Source organism: Pteronotus mesoamericanus, unplaced genomic scaffold (assembly GCF_021234165.1).
Source record: "Pteronotus mesoamericanus isolate MK-2021 breed Mesoamerican mustached bat unplaced genomic scaffold, CSHL_Meso_final scaffold_118, whole genome shotgun sequence".
In the NCBI taxonomy this organism is placed as follows: Eukaryota; Metazoa; Chordata; class Mammalia; order Chiroptera; family Mormoopidae; genus Pteronotus; species Pteronotus mesoamericanus.
In genome coordinates, this window is record NW_026555301.1 from 11,743,078 (window position 1) to 11,754,824 (window position 11,747).

At 41.8% G+C, this 11,747-nt stretch overlaps 1 pseudogene; it reads right to left on the reverse strand.

Annotated features, from left to right (window-relative positions):
- Positions 1-2,399: 2,399 nt before the first annotated feature.
- Positions 2,400-5,353, reverse strand: LOC129081732 (GTP-binding nuclear protein Ran-like; annotated as a pseudogene).
- Positions 5,354-11,747: the final 6,394 nt, after the last annotated feature.

The following is an 11,747-nucleotide window of genomic DNA, read 5'->3' on the forward strand; positions in this document are numbered from 1 at the left end:
GTCTCTTACACCGGAGGAGCTCCGGTCTACGATTGTCTCCGCCTGCGGCCCCGCCGGGCCCATGGCTCCGCCCCTAGCCCCAGCCCCCGGGGCCGCAGGATGGCCCCGCCCTCAGGAGCACACCCATCTTGGTGCGAACGCGCTATTTCTGTGGGCTGTCTTGCTTTCCCCTGTCTCGGGCTCCGGCAGACCGTACCGTCAGGCCAATTCTCTGCGTTAATCTTCTGCTAGTCATGGAACTGAGAATATGACGTTCAGGAGCGCCTCGAATCCTCTCAACAACTCTGTAAGGCATCTGTTATATGCCTTCTTATAGATAGGGATGCAATACTGAGGCACTCAGTGGTCGAGTAGCCTAACCCAGTAGAGCTGACGCCTGAACCCGACGTCGGAGACAATATTTGTTAAAGTACAGGTTTCTGAGACCTGCATCAGACCGACTGAATAAGGATTCCCAAGGGTAGAGCCTTTTTTCAGCAATTTACTAAAATTTGCTGCGCCTTTGGATATAAAAGACAGGATGCACAGTAGGAGCTGGCCCAGAAACAGCCTACAGGCCTGTGTACAGGGTGGACAGACAGCTAGACAAATGGCTACAGCGCACCACCCCAAGCCTCTGCAGGACAGGGCTGTCGGGCATGCAGGAAGCCAGCACTCATTTCAGCCTATATTAAAAAAAAATTAATGCATTCCACCAATAGGTAGCATTTGGATAAAAGCAGTGGAGCACTGCACTCAGTTCCTTCCCACTACCCTGGAAACTTGCTATTTAAAAAGACTCCCAAATGATTAGGTTGGAGCCCATTGGGCTAAATGATCTGCAAGGTATTTTCCCCTTGGAAATGGTGACCTAGTGCTAAAGTCTTAAGCTAGTAGCAGTCTTAAATGCCTTATATTCCCTTTGTTGATTTAAAGAAAACAAAGAATGGAAAGAGTTGATTAGCTGAGGAGGTGGATTGCATTATTGATGTTAGTACATTTTTGTACAGTAAGTAAGTATACATTTTAAAAACCATCCCTGAAAACTGTCCTAAAGAAATAATATTGCACACAAATTAACTTTAAGGATCTTATTCGAGGTATCACTTACTGGTTGAATGAATTATGACACTCTAGTGCAATGGACTGAATAAGCTATTTAAAAATAATATTGTAGAGGTCCTCAAATTTTTTGGTTTCAGCACCCGTTCATGCTTTCAAAAATTACTGAGGGCTCCAACAAGGTTTTGTTTATGTGTGCTACATCTATCAAAACTTTTGAAGTTACAACTGAGAGATTTAAAAAATATTTATTCGTTATTTAAGATAGATTCCATTATGTGCTAACATGAATAACATTTTATGAAAAATAAGTATATATTCTAAAACAAAAACAGAAGAGTGTCATTGTTTTACATTTTTTTGTTGTTTTCTTTAATGTCAAATTTAATAGTGTCCAGCAGAAGTAATACCTGCTTGAATGTGGTTGGTGGGGTAATAATATGGATGTAATAATTTATAGTTTTAAACAGTTCCCCTAAAATGTCATATGGTGTGCTTGAGTGTAATATTATTATGTTACAAAATTACATGCTTATGATTTTGTAATAAAAAGAGCATTATTTGTGCCGGACTCTGTAGAAGCCAGCTGGATTTTCATACCTGCTTCTGCGTTCAAACTGTTGCAGTATCATATATTATGTAGCTTCTAGGAAACTACTCCATACTTGTGAGAGAAGAATGAGAAAGGCAAATAATGTATTGCAACTAAAATGAAAATAGTTTTGAGCTCATAAACACCCTCAAAAGTCTTTGGGATTCCCAGGGTCCCCAGATCATATTTTGAGAACTAGTGTTGCAGATACATATTGACATAGAAAGATATTCATAATATATCAATATTTTCAAATACTGTATATTCAGGGATGGCAAAAGTAGGCTGATAATAGCAAATAATACAAGAATAAATAATACAAGAATAAACTGTTCTGTGTACTCAAAACTATAAACCTACTTTCCCCCACCTTTTTGTATTTTTAGAATGATTTTTTTTTTTTAGATATTTGAAATACAACATTATTCTGATTCTAAGTGAGAAGGAATGGGAATGACAGTAACAAACAAGGTTTCACCACTGAATATCGTGATGCGACTGCAGTAGTCTTAGAGTTGAAACTCAATAAGGAAAGAACTGAATTCCAAAACAGCTCAATATGCAGGTCAAAAAAATGAAGGTATTTTTAAACTTCCACATTCACCCCAAAGTCCATTCCTCTCTTTAAGTAGCCCAAAGATCAAGCACCGTTCTGCTTAGCCATGTAATAAAGTGGCAAATAACGCCACACCACTGACATCACAGAACAGTTGCCTATAAAACTAGACTTCTGAGGTTGGCTCCAGCTTCCCTTTCTTACAAGTCATCATCCTAAGCCAGGAGAGCAGCTCAGAGTTCTCTGAGCAACCTGGAGGTTGTGCTCATACTGTGCTACTGACGTTGAGTCCGTGACCACCTCAGGTGAGGCAAGAGCAGGCATGGCGACAAACTCTAAGTTACGGTCTCCAATTAGTTTTCTAGCAAGCCAGAGGAAGGCTTTTCAAAGTTGTAGTTACTTTTGGCAGAAATGGCATAGTACTGAAGATTCTTCTTTCAGTGGAAGACAATTGATTTTGCCTTACCTTTCCTGTCCTTACCATCCACTTTGTTGCCACACAAGACAGTGGGGATGTTTTCACACACTCGTACCAGATCTCTATGCCAGTTAGGCACATTCTTGTAACTAACTCTTGAAGTGACATCAAACATTAAAATGGAACACTGGGCTTGGATGTAGTAGCCATCTCTCAGCCCGCCAAACCTCCTGGCCCACCGTGTCCCACATTTTGAGCTTGATGGGCCCTCTGTTGGTGTGGAACACCAGGGGTGCCTGGGTAGCTACAACCTTCTTCTCAAATTCACCCATCAGATGATGTTTCACAAATGTAGTTTTCCAAGTCCCACCATCACCAACCAAGTTTGAACTGAGCTTGGCATTCTCCTTGGTTGGCTATGGTGATATGACTTCCAGAAGCATCTCCCAGCCCATCTGACTGAGAGCTGGAAAGATGGCGGAAGTCAGAATGATTAATATTCAAAATTGTGTATACGGTGTAACTTTTTCTAAAAGATTTCATTTATTTATTTTCAGGGAAAGGGGAAGGAAGGAAGGGAGGGGGAGAAACACTGAGGTGAGAGAAACGTCAATCGGTTGCCTCTTGAATGCCCCCAACTGGAGACCTGACCTACAACCTAGGAATATGCCCTTAGAGAGAATGGAACTGGTGACCTTTCAGTTCCCAGGCTGACACTCAATCCACTGAGCCACACCAGCCAGAGCATGGTACAGTTATTTCAAGTCCTGGAAAGGGAATGACTGTGTTAGAAGTGGTTATCTCTTGATAAGATTATGAGTAATTTCTGTTGTTTCTGTTTTTTCTTTTCCTTTTTCTGCATTTTCTGATGTCTTTGCTGCTAGTACTTTGGTGAAAAGAAAAAAATAGTTATCTTCAATTTAAACTAAAGATCCTCTTTAATATATCCTAGAAAGACATATGGTGGTTGAGCCACAGGTGGATATCAAGTAGTTCTGGATCTGTGGTTGGCAGTTTGGAAATCAGAGATATAGGATTTACTGTAGTGGCTATTTTATTTTACCAGAGGTCTTCATGATCAATTCAATAAGATGATGAAAAAGTCAAATGTCACTGATTCATCTAACCTTCAATCAATGGTTGAGATTCTGTACGCAAGAATCTCCAAACCTACAAAGAATTTTTTAGTTTATTTGAGCCACACTGAGGGCATTGCCAGGAAGCAAGATCTCACATGCTCCAGGGAATGACAGTTTTGCAGTTTCTTTTCTACATTTGGAATTAAGGAAGGAACATATATACATTACATTAAGGTGGAACAAAGCAAGGTTAACAAGATTACATGCTCCTTTGAAGGTGGTTATACCTGCCAGGGGCCTGGAAAAGAGGATAACTTGTGGCATTTCAAAAGTGTGTGTTAGCCTAGGTGCACAGAGATAACCTTTTTCTAGGGAAGTTATATGCCTGCTGTGTGACTACCCACCATGACCTGCCCCCTTAGGGATTTATGATCAGATCACTCCATGAAGTTACTTTCACTTACATTTATTTCCACACCCTTTCTTCATCCACAACACTCTCAGCCAACCATAGTAAGGGGGTATGTTAGTTTTTTACTGCTGCAGCAACAAATTACTGCAACTTTACTGCTGTAAAACAATACAAATTTATTATCTTACAGTTGTGGAGGTCAGAAGTCCTAAAATCGGTATCAAAAGAGCTGTGTTCTCTGGAGGCTTTAGGGAACAATCTATTGCGTTGCCTTTCTAGCTACTAAAAGCCAACTGTATTCCTCATCTGCTGGCCCCTTTCTCCATCTTCAAGTCCAGTAGCAATTGTAGTTTGTGAACTTGCGGCCTAGAACTCACTTTTGTAGGTGGTGGGTTATATACTCTCACCTCTGGACTTCCCCGTTACCCCAGAAATCTACCCCAGAAAAAAAGCAAAAGGGAGGCTGAGGCTTGGGTTTCCACCTTCCTGATTCTCTAATGGAGAGTGGGCAGAGTCCCAGTCCTAGCCTGCAGGAGGCAGGGCATCAGGCCTCGTAAGGGGAGGAAGCTCAGGCCTGGCTGAAGGAGGCTTTCATTTTGTGTACCTTACAGCCCAGCGGAGACAGAAAAATTACTGTATCTCCAAAAGAAGCAGCTGACTGTAGCTGGCTGGGGATTCTGGTTTGGAATCTACGGTCCCATTCTTGTCTTTTACCACTTGGATTGTAAGTAAACAACCAGTAGGGTCCTACCACTTGCTGCCAATATGCAAAAACTCTTGAGACAGGGATTGATGGAAAGGAAAAGGAATCTTTTATTTGAAGTATATACAGTTTGAAATAATGGCGGTTTCTACCTCAAATCTGATTTCCTCTAAGATTCCCAAAACAAAATCACTGTCACATACTGCCAGCCCAGTTTAAGATTGCACAGGTAACCTCTTCTGTCACCCAAAGTCACCATCTTTTAAGAAACGTAGGAGGCTTAGCTGGTTTCCACTATCTAGCTTCAGCCATCTTTCAGAGTATGTACATCAAGATGTCCTATTCACAACCCACTGTCCTCTTCCCTGACCACTGTCCTCTGGTGCTTCCATGAGCCTGGACAGGCAGGAGCCCCCTCCCCCACCCCCAGAACACAGTTCCAATCATCAGCACTATAGCTTCCTGTGCAGGGGAGGGATGCCCAGCTCCGTCACCTAACTATGCAGCTTCCAGGACCGGCACCAATCGGTCAGCTAAGTCCCTGTCCTGCATATTGGAGCCTGGATCCAAGGCCCTGGGCTGGAGGGGGTGGAGCTGCTACACTGGCAAGAGCCGCTGACAACCCCAGCTGAAGGGGAGTGTGGGTGGTGGGCAGGCACCTGCCAGCTTCCCTTGGGGGCTGCTAGGTGCAGCTCCCAGGGCCTGCTGGCCCAAGCTTCCTCCCTTCCGCTCTTACTGACCTAGCGTCCGCTGTGCTCCAGGCAGGCCCTGGAGTGCTCCGGGAGGGGCCCCGGGAAAGTTCCTGGACCACATGGTTCCCTGGGTCCCAGGACCAGGAAGTCCAGCCCCTGGTAGTCACGAAAGGACAGAACGAAGAGCAGGCATTTTGGCAAGCTCTCCCCACTTACAAAGTCTGCTCCCAGAATTCCCTGCACACCGGACATAGCTGCATCAGCTGTCCTGGTCCTCAGGGCCATGTAGGCTGGCTCAGCAGCCACACTGCAGCTGCTGCTCCTAGGCACTTACCTACCCTTCCCCATTTCGGGAGGAGGGAGGAGGGGTGGGTGGGTAGGGGGGCGTCCCCTGTTACAGGAAGACTCAATGGAATTAGCTAATTTGATTTTACAGATTTGAACTAAAGCAAACCAGTGTTATCAGCCCCTCAGTCTGTTCTCTGGGAGAGAAGATCTATTGAGGAGGGAAAGCCCGTTTGTGGAAACACCTCATTGTTCCTTCACTCCCTTCTTCTTCCTTCTTTCCTTTCTGCTTTGTTTTGGGAATTACCACTAAACCATCAACATAATGGGAAAAGAAAACGAATAACTTCCGAAGAGGTCTCTTGTTTTTTCCTATTTGTTCTAAAGTCCCTTATAATTCCCTCTACAATAAACTGGGTTGTTAATCTACCAGGCAGAGGAACACTATTCCCAGACTCAGGGCACAGGGGCTGCAGAAGATCAGCACAGAGGAAGTATGCAGACACCCACACAGCCCCGCCCCCCGCCCCCCCCCCCCCGGCTCCCCCCCCCCCGCCCCCCGCCACAGGGAGAAAATGCTAGTCTAGCAGAAGATATTTTCACTGGGCTAAAAGGCTATTTACGAGGTGTTCTTAAAACTCTCTGAGGCTTATCAAAATCTGATATTTACACGTTGCCTACCAAATTAAGCCCAAACTCCCCAGCTTATGTATTTAAAATAATTTTATTTATTTTCATCTTTTTAGCTTTTTCTTCTCCCTGAATACAGTACTAATACATGTGTAGCTAGGAAAATGTTTTTAATTATGGAACTTTATAATGAGACTCCCTTTTCATTTTAGCCACTAGAGATTGCCCCTAGTTCTTGGTATATTCGTTTTGTCTTTTTTTAGTCACATATATTAACATATGTTTGCAAAAAATGGAATTATGTTAAGAATACTTTATTGCAACTTGTTTTTTTCCAATCAGCATATCTAGAACATCTTCTCATGCCTGTATATGTGGATCTTTTTTTGATGTTACACAAATCTCCATAAACCAAACTGGTCTATTTTCAACCTTCATATCTGCATATTATTCTTTTTGCTAAATTTTTACTATATTTCTGGTTACTACTCTGTAAACCCTATTTAAATATAAAATATCATCTTCCATGACTCAACGCAGTATCTGACATGTGGTAACTGAGTATTCAGTGCTTACTGAATAAATTGATTAAATGAAGGACTTCCCCAACTAAAGTCCCCAACTGACTCTGAGCTCATAAAGCATGTATTTGCACTAATTTTCACTATTAGTGTGTATATGTTTTGTATCCTCAACTCATTGTGGAAATGGAATTGTTTCATTAATGCATAATTTCATTGTATTCGGGGAGGAATTCTTAGACTTTTTATAAGATCCATGAAAATTAAAACTCCTGCTCTTAAGTGTACTGGCCAAGATGACAACAGTAATGAAGAGGTGACTCAATTAGTGAAAACAAAAAGGTTACAGAGAGTCAAGAGCTTAATAGTTACTTTAAGAGACTAGGAAAATAGAAATCAGAGGAGTTGGAATAATTGGAATGGCTTCCCACAGAGTTATGAATGGTACGAAGGGGAGGTTAGACTTGAAGGGCAGAGGAGAGGAAGACCGGGGTGGAGGTGAACAGGGGTAAGTGATGGCGAATGGCTGCTGAGAGAAAGTGTGTCCCAGCCACAGACCACCCAGGACAACCATAATCACTGAGGGATGGAGCCATAATGTGACAAGAGAGGTGCTCTAAGTACCCAAGGATCTTAATGCAGTGTGTGTGTAAAATCCTTCTAAATATACCATTCTAACCATTTTAAAGTGTACGATTCAATGGCATTAAGACAGTCACGATGTTTAGCAACCATCACTGCTGTCAAGTTCTAGGACATTTTTATCACCCTGAAAGAAACCTAGTACCCATTAAACAGTTAAACACATACTTCCCCCACCCCTACTGCTTGGCAGCCACTAGTCTATTTTCTGTCTCTATGGGTTTGTCTATTTTGGACGTTTTATATAAATAGATTCATATAATATGTGACATTTTCTTATAGCATCTATCAAAACTTCATTTCTTTTTGTAGCTGAATAGTATTTCATGGCATAATATATCACAGGCTGTATAGCCCTGTGCTGAGACATTTATATAACTTACAAACTGATCACCGCAATAAATCTAACACCCATCTGATTACATACATAGATATTTCAATATTATTTACTATGTCCCCTATGCTTTACTTTATATCCCCGTGACTATAACAACAGATTTGTACTTCTAAATCCCTTCACCTTTTTCACCTATCCCCACAACCTGCCTCTCATCTGGCAACTGTCAAAGTGTTCTCTGTATCTATGAGTGTGTTTCTGTTTTGCTTATTCATTTATTTTGTATTTTATGTTCCACATATCAGTGAAATCACCTGACATCTGTCTTTCTCTGTCTGACTTACTTCACATAGCATAATACCCTCTAGGCCCATTCATATTGTTTTAGATGGCAAGATTTCATTCTTTTTCATGGATGAATCATTTCATTGTATATATGTACCACTTCTTTATCCATTCATTTATTAATGGACACTTAGGTTGCTTTTATATCTTGGCTATTGTAAGTACTGCTGCAATGAACATAGGGATGTATGGGCCTTTTCAACATAGTGTTTTGGAAAAATGCTCATAAGTAGAATTGCTGGGTCCTTCTTTTGCTATAACTTTTGTCTTCTCTTGTTATAACTTTTGTTTTAAAGTCTATTTTGCCTAGTATAAATATTGCTACCTAGACTTCTATTTTTTCTGTTTTCTATTTTCACGCAATATTTTTTCCATCCCCTTACTTCCAGTCTGTGTGTGTCTGTCGGTATAAAGTGAGTCTCTTGTAGACAGCATAAGTAAGGGTCTTGTTTTGTTATTTTTATGTCTTTTGATTGGAGCATTAAATCCACTTGCATTTAAACTAATTGTTGATAGATATGCAGCTATTGCCATTTTATTATTCATATTTTTATCTTTTATTTTCTTCATTTAAAGGAGTCTCTTTAACATTTTTTATAATACTGGTTTGGTACTGATGAACTCCCTTAGCTTTTCCTTGTCTGGAAAGCTCTTTATCTAAAATTTGATTCTAAATAATATCCTTGTTGGGTACAATAACCTTAGTTGTAGGTCCTTGCTTTGAATCACTTTGAGTATTGCATGCCAGTCCCTTCTGGTCTGAAAGTTTCTGTTGAGAAATCAGCTGACAGTCTTATGCGAGCTCCCTTGTAGGCAACCAACTACCCTTCTCTTGCTTTGTTTAAGATTCTCTCTTTGTCTTCAAACTTTCTCATTTTAATTATGGTGTGTCTTGGTGTGGACCTCTTGGTTTAATCTTGTTTTGGACTCTGCACTTCCTAGACTTGATGTCTTTCCTTTACCAGTTCAAGGAAGTTTTTTGTCATTATTTTTTCAAATAGATTTTCAATTTCCTGCTCTCTCCCTTTTCCTGCTGGCATCCAATGTTGCAAATGTTGGTATGTTTCAGGTTGTCCCAGAAGCTCCTTATATTATCCTCATTTGTTTTGGATTTTTTTTTTCTTTTAGCTGTTCTGATTGGGTGTTTTTCTTCCTTATATTCGAGATCTATGATTTAATTATCTGCTTCACCTACTCCATTGTTGCTTCCTTGTAATGCATTCTTCATTTCAGTTAGTGTATTGTTAATTTCTGACTGGTTCTTTTTATGGTTTTTTGCACTTTTTTTATGTTGAAATTCTCTCTAAGTTCATCTGTACTTCCCCTAAGTTTATTGAGCATCTTTATAACCAGTATTTTAAACTCTACATCTGGTAGGTTGCTTATCTCCTTTTTGTTTAGTTCTTTTTCTGGAGGGGTTTTTTTGTTTTTGTTTTTGTTTTTTTGTTCTTTCATTTGGGACATGTTTGTTTGTCTCCTCATTTTGGCAGCCTCTCTGTGTTTGTTTATAGATATTAGGAAGAGCTGCTACATCTCCGGGTCTTGGTAGAGTGGCCTTATGTAGTAGGTGTCCTGTAGCGCCCATTGGCATAGCCTCTCCAGTCACCTGAGCTAAATGCTCCAGGTGTAGCCCCATCCCCCGGGTTGGCTGTGTGAACCCTTTTATTGTAGTTGAGCCTTGATTGCTTTTGGTGCCTTAAAGGGAGGGACTAACCCCCAAGCTGATCAGCTATGAGGACTGGCTGCAATCACTGTGGAGGATCTGCTGTGGGGCCGACCCCACAAAGCAGAGCTCACTTTGCAGGGCTCAGGTACCCACCAAGTCCTCCCCTTGAGTGGGTCACTTGTGGAGGTGCTTGGGTGGTGTGTTGACATCTTGCAAGGTACAGGCCAAGGTCAGCCGACAACTACTTCCTGCCTAGGGCCATCTAGCATGAACTACAAAGCAATCTGCTGATGGCTGCTACTTGTGCTGGGGTTGGAGGTGCCCAGGAGAGGCCAAGCTGTAAATCAACTCTGGCTGCCAGTAGTGTCTGGCCTGGGGCCTCTTAGCAACAGGTATTGGGCATGCTGAGGCCAGATGCTGCTGGTTTGAGAGGTTTTAGGAAAATCAGCAGCATGAGCCAAGACAGGCTGCTCGTATGGAAAAGTCACACTGGAAAAGGCTTGGGTGGGTCAGCAAGATGGGTGCGGCAGGGTGTCAGGGACTCACCAGGGCAGGGTGGAATGTTGTGAACCCAGTTGATGGAAACTCAGATATGGTGCCCTTCAGCCAGCTCTGTGAGCAGAGGGTGCAGCAAAGTAACTATGGCCTCTGCCAGTATTTCTGTTTGGAAAAAAAGCTGTGCTTCCAGCACTTGTCCTGAGGCCAGATAATTCAGTTCCTCCCTGTATGTCCCTGGCACCTTTCAAGCTGCAGCCCTAGGGCTGGAATTCAGAGCAAGTGAGTCCTAGTAAGTCCTTGCATGGACCTTTAAGAGAAACACCTCACTCAGCCACAGTCTTCACTGGTTTTTATAGCTAGAAATTATGGAGACTTTCTTTCCTGGCACTGGAACCTGGGCCTGGGTGTCCTGGTGTAGGGCTAGTACTTCTTGCTCCTCAGGAAGGAACCTCTGCAGCTTCGATAGCCCTCCTGATTTTTAATTACCACATGTGGTGGTAGGACCAGCTTGTTTCTATCTCTGTCCCTCCTACAAGTCTCTACATGAATTCTTTATATCTTTAGTTATAGGACTTTTGTTCAGCTGAATTTCAGGTAGTTCTGAATCATGGTTGTTCTGTAGTTCAGCTGTAATTTTGATGCCATTATGGGAGGTTCCAAGTACCACATTTACCTATGCCTTCATCTTGACCGGGAGCCCTGACCTATTTATTTTTCTGTAATGCCTATTTACTTTTATTCATATTTTCATGCCTTGCTTTTTTTATGAGGCATTGGAAGAAGCTTATAAATACACAAACAATACAGAAAGGGTCAAAATAACACTTAGGGAATTTGAAAGGTGGGAGAATAAAGTCAGCAAAATAAGATCACTGGGTGCAGAGTGGCACCAAAACAACTCAACAAGACAAAGGTAACAAATTAATTTTAAGCATTTTAGCATTGAAGGAAAAGAAATAAAACACAATCCACCAAAACATCCAAAGTATTTGGAGGATAAAAACAAGCTAGAAGTATTGCTTTCTGGCTTTCTGTAATACTAATGCCTAAGATAAATTTCCCCCAGCTCTTCCCATGAAAAAAATTGAATGATTCAACAGAAATATGAGGTCTGTCCAGAAAAAGTCCAGCCATTGCTAATATAATAACAGCTTGCACAACATCAACGTAAGCTGGCAGCCAAAGACAGTGGACTGGAATGCACATGTGTGAATGATGACAACTTCACTGTACCTGACAGTGGGGGTGGTAGGTGCCACTGAGTGAGCATGTGCACTGTGTAGCCCTCACATTCAAAATGACTGAGCAAGTAGAGCATGGAATCTGCATA